Source organism: Antennarius striatus, chromosome 4, assembly GCF_040054535.1.
Source record: "Antennarius striatus isolate MH-2024 chromosome 4, ASM4005453v1, whole genome shotgun sequence".
Classification (NCBI taxonomy): Eukaryota; Metazoa; Chordata; class Actinopteri; order Lophiiformes; family Antennariidae; genus Antennarius; species Antennarius striatus.
The window spans coordinates 19,034,610-19,049,791 of NC_090779.1; the positions used below are offsets into that span (position 1 = coordinate 19,034,610).

General features: G+C 40.2%; 1 long non-coding RNA gene across 1 annotated transcript in view; it reads left to right on the top strand.

Annotated features, from left to right (window-relative positions):
- Positions 1-15,182, top strand: part of LOC137593350 (uncharacterized) — a 97,683-nt gene that overhangs the window by 37,218 nt on the left and 45,283 nt on the right. Inside the window, exon 2 of the long non-coding RNA XR_011035108.1 lies at positions 11,436-11,652. This is a non-coding gene — a long non-coding RNA (uncharacterized lncRNA). The remainder of the gene's footprint in view (positions 1-11,435; positions 11,653-15,182) is intronic.

Below are 15,182 nucleotides of genomic sequence, written 5' to 3' on the forward strand. Positions count from 1 at the left end.
ATGATACCAAAGCACTGCAGGCAAGGGAGGGAGCTCGGGACAATATTGATACGGCAGCTACTTTTGTCTGGGAAAGTCCTTGCATCCAATTGTTGCTAATTGTGTGGGGTTACATTCAATCCCAATTGCTGTTGGTATGTGTTACTTGTTTTGAATTGGAGAGACACAAATACTTGCTGCTGATCAGCGATTCAGACTCTTGTGAGACTTTTTGTTTCATAGATTGCAGTCTTTAAGCACTGTTTTCCAGTTTGAGTTGTATCTGTTTTAATGTGGTATTTGTATGTATTAATTATCGCTCACAAAGCAATGGAAAGTTTTTTTACTGTACACATTCAGATGTAGTTCCTATAATTTTACTTGCAGCAATCATGAAATTACCATTTCTTCAAGTCATTACAGGTTATTTTGTTTTGTTTTGTTTTTCAAATTACTGACTGATATTTGATAAACTAAGGTGTTGATGACTGAAGACTTTGATATTTGCTGAAGAGTGGACACCTGCTTTTCAGTCCTAGTGGTCCTCTAGGGATGCACAAGGTGAATTCCCAGTAAGCACCTGCACTCTGTAACATACAGAAAGAAACCAGAGAAGCATTGTAAGATCCACGATGCAGTCACAGAAAGTATGTGTTCCCATGGCCTGCATAATAAAGATCTCAGTAGGACGATGTGGTTGGAATGCACTTCAGACCAAAGGAGGGAGAGATGTACAGCCCCATATACATATACTTGCCACATCTTACTTCTACAGTCATGAATGAGGCCCTCAAAAAGACAGGCACCATTGCTGTTAGACAGTCAGAACTTAAATCTTTTATTATCTTTTTTTAAATCTTTCTCTTTTATATGATGAAGAAAAAAATCTTTCAAGGGTTTGCACTGACTTAAACTGAGTCTGTTTTCAGGGGGGAAAAGAGCTTTGGGGACAAACAGCTTTAAAGAAAGCTAAATTGTTTGCTTTTCTCAAAAATCTGGAGAGCAGTGTCATATTGATGTCAGGTTAATGCAAATTTGCACATCGATGACTCTTGCAGTGCTTCCTTTTACATTATGTACCCTCCCCCATCCAGGCTTTTAGGGGAATTTTCAGCCACTGAGCCTATTTAAAGCTGTCACTTGAGTTATGTGTGGCCAAGCGTAGCCCGTTTCTGACAGCATGTGTGTCCATTGTTATTGTTGCAATATGAAGCACAGCCTGTGATCTAATTTGGTAAGAGTTTGTAAATTACAAAAGGTTTGCATAGCAGCTGTGAGAGTTAGTTGAGTCTGTAGACATGTGGCATGCGCATCTTAACAAACCATGAGCTAAAAGGGAGGCTAGTGTTTGCACCTTCTACTGTGCTTCCTCCTCGTTCACGCTCTTTTGAACATAATGTCTGGTATTTCTGTTTTGGTCCTCTCTTGGTCCTGAGTCTCCTCATCTTCACTGTTGTATTTATCCACCTACAACTGTCTACTTAACTGTGCAGAACTTATGTATCTCCTCCTGCTTCTTATGTCATACATCATTTGGAGTTAAGAACGCACTGGAATCCCCTGTTGATAAGGAACAAGAAATATTACAAGGCCAGGACTCAGACAGGAAGTGGGGCTAAGTTAAGGTACTATTTTGGCTGAGTGGTCCTATTGTCTGTGTAGTGAGGGCAGCCAACTGCATGGGGGAAAGGGTGACAGCAAGAGGAGGAATGATGTACTGTGAAGACATCACACTACTACGTACGTTCTCACTCTTTCCTCCCTCCTCCAGCTCTGATCATTCAGTGGGTCCTCTGTCCCCCTTTTCAGTGTTGAACTCGTTGCAGTCACACTCTGAGACATGTGCAAAGGAAGGGCCAGGGGGAGCTCTGTTATGTAACGGTGCCTTCTCTAACAGGACTTCCACTCTCTTAAAGATGTAGTGTAGCTGAGGTGCAATTGAATTTGGACATCAAACAGCTATTGAAAGACACAGGGTAGAGATGATGTCAGGTTTTAGTCCGTTTGGTCTAGGAGACAATCGCCTTTGTTGTGTGACTGTAATGGTGCCACGTGCTAACAATAGCCGTTTTTAGGAAAGGGTGGGATGACATGATGAGAGAAAGAGAATTTTGCCCTTGGACTTTTTATAAATAGAGATGTAAATATGGAAAGATTTACATGGTAAGTGAAAATGTTGCATGGAAAAAGATAGTTTGGAAAATTATGTGTTGTCATATCTTAACACGTTTCTAGTGGTGCCCTTGTTGCTCTTCAGTTGTAAAAACAACTTTAAATATTTGATATAGTAAATCTCTTTCATTTGTAGGTGTTTACATAAAGTGTTGCAGAAATTTCCCAGGTAGAAAGGTAACACCACACAGCCACTGAAAAATACTCACCGCACACACACAGATACCAAAAAAGGGTGGGGACTTGATGTATGTTACGGGAAGTGTGTTCTTGTTTTAGTTTTACTGGTACACAAGGTCTAATGACTGCATCTCTCTAACTGTCAGAAGGCCTTGCCTCTTGCCTCAGTCCCCCAGAGACCACAAGGGGAATCGGCTCAGATAGGAGTTAATGCAAAGAATCCAAATACCTAAACTCTAGGGGTTCGAATCCAGATGTTCTCCTGCTGACCAAAATCTGTCTGCTCATTCTGTCTAAGAGTCTGGAAAAAGAAAACTCTAATTAATGTCCTCAATTAGAACAAACTGCTAGCTTTAAAAATTGATATTTGTAATATAGCATAAATTTGTCTCAGATGTTTTCGAAAGCTTGTAACATTTTGACATCAATCGTTGAAGACTAAATCAACATAGTGACAAGTACAATCTTCTCAGCATCCACTCAGAAGGCTGCACAAACAAGCAAGATGAGGGTCATAGAAAAAGTACGTCATACTTGGGACACTTTGTGATGAGCTTCAAAGTCCACAGACATACGGGTAGATGTGGATGCATGAACTGTACGGCATTTGTGTACACACACAATAATACTTGGCCCTCGGGGGGCTCCACACAGCCTTCACATACACCCACGCGTTCCTGTTGCTACACTCGTCTTACTGACTGTTCTGGCTGAGCCACTGAGCCAGCTGGTGACAACAACACTTCCTCCTCACTCCCCTCTTGTGCTCTTACCATCTGCAGCAACTGGCAAGGGCTGAAGCATCATGTTACCCATACAACTCGAGACCCAAATATCCCAAGGACACACACACACACATGCACAGAGGAGGTGCTTTAGACATGTACATTTCAGTTGTGGCATTGGCAGTTAAAAGGGCAGGTCCAGCTTGTTTGTTGTGCATTTGGACACCTGCAGGCAAGGTGGGACCAAATGGCAGAATCTTCCTGGAATTAAGTGGAAATATGTGTAGCAATTAAAAACAACCACTGGTAATGTTATTTGCTCCAAGATTATTGGAGTTCAGCAGTGCATCCTTTGAGAGAAGCAGACAATAGTAATTTTATAAGACAATTATTTCTTTGTAGATATTAACTATTTGGTTTCTTCACTTATTTGTTAGATCATTTTTAACAGTTACTTTTGATCTGTTGCATTTTCTGAGAGTCATTTGCTCCTCCTACTGTCCCATGCCTGTTTATCTGTCATCTCTGACATTTAACTTCACCTTGCCATCTGTAGACAATGAATTTAAGGTTGAATATATGGACTGAGTTAACTACAAACAGATTGCCCCATGAGGATAAGAATGAGCAAAGAGTAATTTACACCTGATCTGAAGATTTATTTTCGGCTTTTATAACGGCAAATATAGCCTTCCGTCATGTAAGAGCCACGCAAATACATTCAGTGTTTTCAATTTGAGTATGTTGTTAACAATGTAACCAATATCCAAATGTCTCTCCAGTACCAAACAGCTTGCACCACCTATGTTGTGAGGACAAATAAATTAATTCACCTGTTTCATTGTCTGTTGTCACTAGGATCCAATTCAGATTGTACATTGGGGCAGTTTTATGGAGATGTACTTTGGTATGGTGGTTCTTGGAATTGAATCTTAATCTGAACATAGTCGAAACTGCAATACTGAGGTTTAGCAGATGTTATAATATGATAATAATAATAATAATAATAATAATAATAATAATTAATAACAAAGGATGACTCATTATTACAATGAATGACAGGAGCTAAAAGCTGAAAATGACATCAGCATAAACAATGGACAGTGGTTAGGAGGCAGCAGAGGAGTGAGAAGAGAGCTGGTGGAAGGAAAGGCAAGGATGAGAGAGAGGCAGAGAGTGACATGTGGCTGGATGGTATCCTTGGGAAAGTTTGCAGCTCACTCTCCCACTCTCTGGATCTTAGCTGGGGACAAATACCACATGGAGTTGAGAGGAAGCCCGCTGAAGTGTGCAGGGCTACAAGCACACAGGAATGTTACACTTCAAATGGAAAATGTTCACAGCTGTTAGTTAGGCTATCTCTGTCACTCTATTTTGCCATCTGTATCTATCATCTTTCGATCTCTCTATTGCTCTGTCTGTTTCTCACTGTGTCAAAAGCCTGCTGCTATATTTAGCTCCTCTCCTTGTGTGCTTGTGATAAACTGTTTTTTAGTTCTGCTTTGGGTCAACCCTCCTCTGATCTCTGAGTTAACAACCTACTCCTATACTCAATCCACCAACAGGGGAGCTAAAGTAAGTTTTATTGCCTGATGCTTAAAACGTATTATTTTCTTTAAAAGAACATACCCAACATCAAAAGAGCTGCAGTCCATCTTGTGTCAAACACATATTTTATGAGACCATGCTCTTGTCAGTCTGTGGCATCAAAATACAGGAAGCGTTTGCCTGACCGAAAACAAAAATGGATTGCCATCCACAAATCAAGCTCTCTCCAGTCTTGTGAATCTGGTTTGGAATTTGATCTATAACTTCATTTGTGAGGTCTGTGCTGACAACAAATGGGCTGCGTACCTGCCACACACTTAGTTCTATGCAAAGTGCTTGTAAATCTGTATTCGTATGTGCAATTTATGATATGATTGTAACAACCCTTCCATCTTACACAAAACTCATTATTTTGAGACTTTCCAGCAGACCTGGCTTCCCAGGAGGGATGGCATTAAACCTCCCTCATCAGAGCAACTAGCAGGTGTAGAATAGAGGTGCTTTCTGATTGAATAGGAGAAACATTTTTGGTATATTGGTGTGAAGTGTTTTTGCTTTCCATGTTATCACTCCAGCCATTGGACTAGTATGCATGGCTTAGTGCTTAGAGAGAGAGAAAGAGAGTATGTTTACATATGTGAGCGTGTGTCCAATTAAATCATAGACAGATCATTAGATGTAGATGATTAATTAGAATTACAGTTATCCTTTGTTCGTTCCCGCTTCAAGATGCATGGGTTCACTACATTGCGGATTTTTAGTAGGTAGTCACGTGATACCGTACGCACTATTGGCTGACAGCATCTGTGTGTGCACTGCGTTCTGAGAGTTACGGAACGCAGCGCACTTCAGTGAAACACAAAAGTGCTTTGAACAGTCTTTAAGAGTGTGAGAAAAGGTAATACAGATATAAGGTGGTTTAATATTAGTATGGGGATCTTCATAAACGTTTAAAGTACCGTAAATAATTTAGTAAATAGTTTGTCGCTATATCGCGGAATTTTGTTTTTCACGGGCGGTCCTGGAACACATTAACTGCAAGTAAGAAGGAATTACTGTACTTCAGTTAAATGTAAGAGTTTTTTGGCTGTATCAATGTACTTATCCATTTTCCCTTAAAAAAGTTGAGGCAGTTGTTTCCTACTTTTTTAAAAGAAAGTCATCTGTAGTTTAGTCATATATGTTTTGAATACCAATTGTATTCCTACCATTGAGCTAATTTCTCAACATTTCTCCTACCCTTGGAGATAGGCCGCCATAACCTCTTTACTTCTCGACCAAGACTCCTGTCTGTTTGCATGATATCCAGATACTTGTAGCTGTCCAGTCCTGTACGTCAACTGTTCTGCCTTCTGGTAACACCAATCCATGGGTCCTGATCATTCCTTCTTTTTGTTACTGTGCAGCCACACTTTCCTAAAAAGAATGGCATCCCGTCGTGCGGTATCACTAAGTCAATGTCTCTTTTGCCACTGGTGTACAGCTTGATTTCATCATATAGAGGAGGGAACTGATGGTACACATTTCATATACTCAAAACCACCCACAAACTTCAAACCAGGGTTTCATTTTTTTCTTTTAAAACAACTTCCCTGCCTTTCGCTTGCTACTGGTGACGACATTCTCTTGGAATTTACTCCTCGTGCTGATGGTGCTTTTACAGAGAGTGGGATACTATGTTGTTTGAATTTTTCTGTGTTTGTGCTCTGCAGCCACTAACCACTACCATTTGGTGTGTCCTTTCTACGTTTTTTTTTCTTACTACTCCTGTTCTCTTTTGTGTCTTTGTTCTCTCTTTTTCCCTCAACCTTTTCGCCATCCTCTCTGCATTATGGCCATTTTTACGTCATTTGGATTTGAAATGAGCCTTTCTTCAAGCATAAAAACTCTATCAAAAAATGGGATGTATGCTCTTTTTCCTGAAGTTTGAGTTGCTTGTGTTGAACATGCATGTGTTTTCTGGGCATTTGTTGATGCTTCTCACACATGACGATGTAACATTATTGGTTGTGCATTTGTGTGTTCCGTGGATGTGTGTGAAATACACTTGGGGGGCATGCTTCTGGGTCCTCTGGAAGTTTGTGAGGGAACGGCCTCCGCCTTCTTCCTAAATACCTCCCTAAAGCTGGCTTTAGATTGATGGGGGAGGTGTTGCCTCTGCTCACTCATCCATCACACAATTTATTTGGGTTTTAGAGGAAAGGAAGAAGAAAAAAGACAGAATAAAGGAAAAAAGACTTCCAAAAATATCAGAGTTGGGGGCTGGGGTGCAGAGGGTTGGGCAGTTGAGTAAGTGGAGGACCCTTGTTCTGTGTTACTCTCCTCTCCTACCCCCTTCTCTCGAAGCAGATGCTGGAAAAAAAGTCTTACCCTTGTGACCCTTTGCCATTCTCCCGTCTCAGCACAGATAACAAAGGACAGATAAAGCCAAATGGAGGGAAGATTTAGTGAAGATTAGCAAGCAGGTTTGCCATCTCCATTGAGGTCATGTGTGAGTGTGTGCATGTTTATATGCACTTGGTAAAGACTCAAGTGTGGTTTTCGTCCTTTGTCAACCACAAGCTAATTAATATTTAGTATTTGATTGGACAGGGATGGCACATGAGTTTGCTAGGCTGACAGAAAACAAAGCCTGCAGTGCCCACGAGAATTTACTGTATGTGGAAACTCAAGGTAAGGCAACTTGGTCAGCAACCTCAGGTCGCAATGCTTTGTCTACCATCTGTATCAGGCATAGCCAAGATTCTTTTACTTACCTACAGATCACATGTGTCAAATTCAAGGCCCGGGGGCCAAATGTGGCCTTTCAGAGTGTCTAAAAAAATTGGTCAAATGTGTGCTTTGACAAAAAACACAATTTCCCACAATTCAGTAATTAAACCCACATTAACTGTGAGAAAGACGTTGTGAATAAAGTTAATGTCATAACTTGTGTTTATGTTATTTTTCTTTATTCAGTTTGATAGTTTGATCCTTGATTGATGGAGTTATGTGGGTTTCATTACATGACAAAGTAAAAAGATTTATGTTATAACAGAGAAACAAGCAAACATATTTTTTCTTTGCAACTGTAATGTTTGTAACTTGAATAATAATAAAATCAGAGTAATTTAACATGGACTAGTTGCGTTTATGTTACAATATGTTTAGTTACATTTACTTACATTTATTAGTTACATCTGGCTCTTTGAGGACAGCCGTTATGCTGACGTGGCCCTCGGTGAATGAGTTTGACACCCCTGCTCCAGATGCTTGATAACCATGCTTATTTGTCAGTGCCGTAACAGCTATCTCTGTAGTTTAAAGTAACTTTCAAATTTCTGTTATTAACTTTAATACGTGATTTGACTCCAAAGACCTGGCCATTTGAAAAAGGATATTTCAAACTTTAACATTTTGACTATAAGGAGTTTTGCTTCCGATATCAGAAACACAAGAAAAAAATAAGTGGAAATGTTTTCCGTTTAGACCGGAACATTTGCAGCAGCACACCAGTACGGTGCGAACATATACAAGCAAACAGTCATTTCTGCTCTGCGCTCTGGCTTTTGTCTGAAGTGCTTGTAGGAAAGTTGGACCTCGAAATGGACTATCATATAAAGAAATAAAGAAATCACTGTTTCCTATTATAACTGCTGTCAAGGCTGGAGTTTGATATGGCTTGGGTAGCTTTTGCCAAACTAATACAAACGGAATAACAAATGAATACACAGAGAAAGGGAAATCATTCCCTTCTGAAATAACTCATACATATTTCTCTTTATGGTCGTAAAGACATGGATGCAGGTCCCAGAAAAGAGTTTCTGTTTTACTGCTTTTTAAAACATTTTCTGACTTAGAAAAGACAACTTTTTCCCACTATGATTTATCACTGATTTTTGTCACTTTGTGGTATTGCCAAACTGATCCAATTATTCATTTTCCAATAGGAAGCTGTGTTAGCCCTTCTGGTTGAAGTAGAATAAGCTAGATCCCACAATTTTGTGACAAAAAAATATGAAAATGTGCAATTGCTGGCTTATCCTTGTGAGTATGGACAACTGCTTGTTTCCTCTCACAATCTTTTCCCGCTGCATACTTTATTGTGGAGTCCCCAGAGGCCCTATTTGAATCACAAATATCTTTCATTTCTCAATCATTCACAGGTTTTGGTCAGTTGTGCAATTTTGGGACCTATTAAAGCCTGGTGACAATGACTTTCACCCCTGGGACTACCCCAGGGGTCCTCCCCCCCTACTGACCCATAGCCCCAATGGTCGTTCTCCAGGGTTCTGATTGGTTCAACAAAGCACCCAAAATCCCCTGGGGTCAATGTCTCTTTTCTCTCTATCAGTCTTTTCCTCTTCGCTGCCTTTGTTCTGGCTCAAGTCTAGGCTTATCAAAGACAACCCACTTCTGTCATGTGGCCAAATCATCTTGACACCCATTTAGCATGCTCATCAGAGGTTAGTTATGAATATTCAGCATCAGGCCAAGGACCAGTGTGAGGATGACATATAATAGAGGGGATGTCCAAGACTGCGGAGAAAGAGAGACAAAGAGGAAGGAAGATTAAATCTGCAAATGTCAGTGAATGAGTAAAATTAAGTAGAAAGCAAAATTGAACGCTGGAAATGCAGTAAAAGCAGAATACACTGAAGATGTTAACAAGACATTTTACCACAAATATATAAATTAAATAACTACATATAGTAAATCGCTTCTTTTCAGAGATGGTGTTGATGATAAACAGAAGGTGAGGCATCCTGTTACAGAAACTTCATATTCCAGTCAGACTATGGGTGAAGAGAGGAGGGGTCTACAGAACAACCCACGGAAAAAAATCACTTCTGAATATGAACACCTGAAATGTATTCCAAATCTCAGATCAGGTGTGAAACGAGGGTTTTTTTCAAGTTAAGGAGGGTTTATCGAATTCTGTGATCAAATTATGAATAATGAACGTTTGATCGCTGGTCATTAGGACAAAGGGCTCTTGTCAGTAGATGAGACCAATTTGTCTCAGATCCTGCTGCCATTTTTGTACATTCTAACAAAATCGTCATTGCCCACATGCTCATTTCTCTATGCACCCAGTAGCATCGCCATCCAGCTCTGTTGCAGTTGCTGTTCTGTTACAATATAGTTGATATTTTCAAAATATTTTGTTCCTGTTGTCAGATATCGGAAGTCATGCAAAATCTAATCATCTTTCATAAAGAAACTGTTAAATGGTGTTAAGTAAATCCTAATATTGTAGTAACTACATTTGCTGGCAAAATGAACAAAATAAAGTTAAATATGTTGTCAGATTGGGATTCCGCAAACCTTGCATCTCACTGAAAACGGTCAGGCCCGGACCTTCCACTCCTCACCACTTCTTACCACCCCAAACCTCTACCAACACTACCAGTGCTTGTATCTTGCCACAAAAAGAGTTGATTTGTTCATTTATTGTGTTTATGTACAGCTAATGTGTTTGTTTTTATTGGTTTTTAACCCCAGAATCTTTAATCATTCTCAACTCATGACTCAAGAGCATTGGTAACGAGTTTACTTATTAGTAGTTTGGGACATAAACTAGTAATAGGGCATTCAAGATTATATGATACCCCCCTAACCCCCCCACATAAAAAAGAAATCTGTCATAAATAGATTTAAAAACAAAAGCTCTCAACATATCACTCCCTATGTCCCACCACACCAAAACACAAAACACCAGTTTCCACCATCTGTGGGCTATAATGCAAGTCTTCCCTCTTTGATCATCCAGGCATGTTTCCTTCAAGAGACAGTTTTTCAACTCTTCAATTTCAGACTGGTGATGAGGGTGTCTAACTAAAACAGTCCTGGCCCATCTTTGTCACACACCATCTGTAATTATCTACATTTTGTTGTTCTTTCAATAGTTTTTCTCACCATCTGCTCCTGCCCTAACCTCAGCACCATATTCATACTGATGAGTCACAAAGGTCTCTCTTTGCAGATAGTTGCACAGATGATGGTTCTAGTATAAGGTCAAAGTTTAGTCAGCCAGCAGGAGCCAGCAGAAAATCAGTGTGTTGTGTGGAGAAATGGGAAAGACCTGCAATGTTACCTCAACTTCTAGATGTTTAAATGGAAGAAAACAATTTTGGGTGGCAAAAAATTCATTCTTCATCATATTCATCATTAAAAACTGGTCAGCCGCAGAAAGACCAGTTGCTTATCGAACAATTAAAGTGTTAACGGCATTTGGTAATGAGAAGCGAGGTGGACAGTTTGGAGTTAGTTAGCGAGTGGAGTTTGTTTCAAACACGTGTCTGCCACATTGTGTGAACCAAGTCTCATGCTGTGATAAGTTGGCTATTTATTGTCTTGATTTCCACAAAAATGTTTTGGAAACCAGTACTTTCTCAAACAAGCCTCACTAGCATTTTGTCACTGGTTTTACAGTATGATTTTGTTTTCAGGATCAGGATAAACTCATTGAACCTATACAGGCAGTCAGATACACCCTAGGCAGACAAATGCTGCCCATTCCAGCAGCTTGCTAGCAAGGGCAGTGAGAAGATAATAATTGTCAGGGGGGTTTTTTTGTGACAGTGCCAGGTTGGGCTAGACCTGGTGAGCCTGGCTAAGGCTGAAGGGATCACTGTGGTGATCGTTAGTCCACAGGTCCTAAAAAAGATGAGCACACAACAGGAACACATTTGCATTTTTCAAGCATGTACCAAACAAACATAAAAAGAGAAGGAAAAATACTTTTAAAAACATGTTTAGTTAACATAATTCATGGTAATAAATTGTTTCTCAATTTTCCACCTCATGCATCTGTGTTCTAAATCATGTATCTGTATTCTGTTATCACAGAAAGCAATCCAGATGATGAAGTCAGACCTCTCTCACAAACAATCTGTGAAGACAACAGGAATGACGCAATGCAAAGTAGAAAAAAGCGGAACCAGAACTGCTGTGGCCCGACATAAAACCTCTGGCATGGGGTTTCTCAGCATACCTGAATGAATTCACATGGCCCAGATGACCTGCATGAATCCAAGTGTACCTATCATCAATCCACGCTTTTATTGTAAGTGATACACCTTTATAATTTATTAATTAAAAATTATTTGGGGTGGCCCAGTGGGTTGCCATTACTACGAGATAACAGATAAAACATCCTATCTAACAGCACACATCTGCAAGTTTTTTTGGGTGAGTGCGAAAATTGAACGACCGATCTTGAACATTGGACGATCCGCTCTACGTTGGACGACCCGTTGTCTGTATCTGTGTGGCTCCGCAGTGCACTGGCGTTGCGCCTGGAGTTTCCCCCGTACTCACACCCAAAACCAGCTGGGATGGACTCCAGCTCCCCGTGACCCGCGACAGGATGAAGAATTATTTTATTTAAAGATGTAAACTGACCCTGACCACCTTATTGATTTACCAAAGAGCCATCAACTATGAGAGAAAAAACCCTGTCCTATTATGAAAGCAATTCCTAAGCCCATGATCTTGTCCTAATCTGTATCAGATTTCATATCTTATCATATTAAAAGCATTATGGAGCTAGAACTTCAAAGGCCACAGAGTCAAGTGACAGAGCCCCCGGACACACATATTGATATATTAACATTAACATTTAGACCCCAACCAAAGTAACAATTTGAAAGTCACCATCAATCTAAGTCTTGATAAAGAGAGTACTTTTGGTTTAATTACATTGTTGTTATATAATTACGTATTTCAAATGTAATAATCACCACATTGCAGATGTGTGCTGTTAGATAGGATGTTTTATATGTTATCTCGTAGTAATGGCAAACTATGTCAAGTAATGTCACATGGCAGCCCCGTCTGTCAGCTGTCAGCGTAGCTTCACAGCAGGAATAAGGTGATTGAGAGAACAGTCTGTCAACATTTGGGGTCAGGAAATCCTTCTAAATTACCTCCATTGAACACAGAAAGAACCCGCAGACACGGGGAGAATATACAAACTCTGCAAATAGTAGCACTCAACCTTGAACCACCTTGCTGTGTGGTAACAGCACTACCCACTGCGGCCACCATGCCGCCCTGGTCATGACAAAGTTCAAATGTTCCAAGGAAAGGTTTGATATTTGGAAAACAAAGGCAACATATCTACGTCATGACTTTGACACAGGAAGCAAACCTGGGGATGGTGGTGGTTGGATGTAGAGTTGTAAAAGTGTAGGGCAGGAAACCAGGGGTGTCAAGAGAACAGACATTACCAAAAGCCTGTACATACAGTTTCTTTATCTTATTTGCCACATGCAGTGTTAATTTTACTCTAAAATATCAATGATGTAAAATACAGTCTCATTGCTGGACTGTCAGCACCTCTTTATTTAGTGTTCCTGGTTAAAGTAGCCTGTAGATGTAAAGGACTTTCTCACTTGGTCATAATGGTGCTCACTTCCTGTGACTGGGCCCAGGGTGGGTGCACACAATGACGAACACCACCCATGTTAGCTCCAGAGAAGGCGGTGGGACTGACAGACATGGTGACACAGGGGTTATTTGTTTTTGTCAGAGGCACAGGAATAATTTTCCCAACTCCTCCTGGAGTTGACAAAACAAGCATTCATTGGCCTGCCACCGGAGCGGGATGCGCTCTTGTTGTGATTACCTGCCTCTGTAGAGGAAGGGCTCTCTCTGAGGACCAATGGAAAAATGCTGCCGTCTGCTAAGTGGCATGGTTAGCACCCCAGCAGGGTCAGCAAAAAGGGTAAATGTGTCTAGACCAGCTGGGGGATTTCCACAGGCTTTTAGCTGAGTTGTAACTACTATGCTAGCCTAAATATACTCAGAGAAGTAAATTTATTTTATTTCATAAATATGTCAATAAATTTGATGCCCATCGTAAGTGCACTAATCAAAACCTATGCCCGAAGCACGACCAGGCAGACAAATCATCGATTGATGGAACTGAAATGCACAAATAAATTGTACAACACAGTCGAAATCTTCTTGGCAAAAGAAAAGAGAATGGATGTTATTATCAAATATGCCGGTGCTGTGGAGTAAATCCATGAGTGCAAGAATATCACTTTTATTTCTAATATGTTGTTTTCATTTTATTTCATTAGTATTAAATCAATGGTAACAAAATACAAAGACAAAAATATTAAAAATGTAAAAATAAATTCTGATCATCTGAATTTTACAATGTAAATAATTTGCAGTTGTGACTAGCCTATATTAAGGTGAAGTAATGTGAAAGGTTGAGTCTATATAGATGGTGTCATATTGATGGTAATATGAGGCATATTACAGTACTTTAGATAGAACTAAGTAGGATGTCAATGGAGGTCTAGGTGGGAAATGCATGGCCAGCAATGAATAATACAAAAATGAATTGCTTCTAATCTCATATTTATTTACTAGTGAATAAAGTGATAGGAATGTGGGATAGCAATATTAAATTAATGACCTGTGAAGACTGGCATATGATATGTGAAATGAATCATTCATTGATTGGTTGTTCGATTGATCAGCAGCTTTATAGCTTTAAATTTTAATATTTCTATCTTTTCAGCCAGGGCTCTCACAGTGCATTCTACAAATACAAGGGTAGCATTTGCCAGAAAAAGCACAACCAGTTAATGGTTTGGAACTTTGGCTTATCTTGGCAATCAATTCAACAAAAGCTATAATTATCTGCAAAATAAACTCACTTCCTTGATTGTTAAACAAATGATGCATTAAAGAGTTTAAGATAAACTTTGTTTTCCACTGTGTTGCCAGCCCCTGTGGAGAAAAAGAGCAGGATTTAGGCCACTGATGCTGGAAGACCTTTGCCTTAGCTACTCATGCAGCTCACAAAATGTGAATTAAATGTAATTCATTTATAGCAAAGAACTCTGTGATGTTTCCTACGTGCCAATAGAGTTTTTGTTATGTATGTAAACACTGTATGTCTTCCAAAGTTCTTTAATTAGGCCAAGACATTATTTTTGGTATTTTGTGACTCCTCCCACCTTCTTTGGCCCACCTCCACGAGGCCGAGGAAGCCTGGCACTTCCCTGAGTCTTTCAGCCAGTCCTGGGCAGCTGGGATCTGGGGGGAGCTCCCTGCAGTTTTGCAGTGTGCTGGCAGCCCCCTTTCTCTTTCCCCTGCCACTCTTAATTCTGCCTTTTTAAATGCAGCCAACTTCAGAATACAATACAGAGAAGCCCTGTGCTGTTCTGTTAACACAGACACACTCTTGGGCGTACACACATATACACACTTTTATACCCCATTGAAAGAGACAAGACCAAAAGCGGAAAGAGGAGCAGACGCCTCTCAGATGCTGGGCTTGGCTTCATGTGCCTCTTGACACAGAAGGCCGCTCACAAGATAACTGTTGTTTATTGTTTATGGAAGGACCCTGTGCCACACTCCACACTCTCCTCCTCCAGAGGCTTCCAAAGGGCCACAGCCAAGAGCCACAGGAGGAAAGATAAATGAAACCCACTGTATCTACTGTATGTGTGTGTGTATTTAAGAGACAGTGCATGTATGGCTTTTCTGTTTGGTAGTGTGCATAGTTGGAATGCACTTTTATTGTACAGTCTTTGGTGCTGCTATTCTGTAGCTTCTACATTGAGCGTT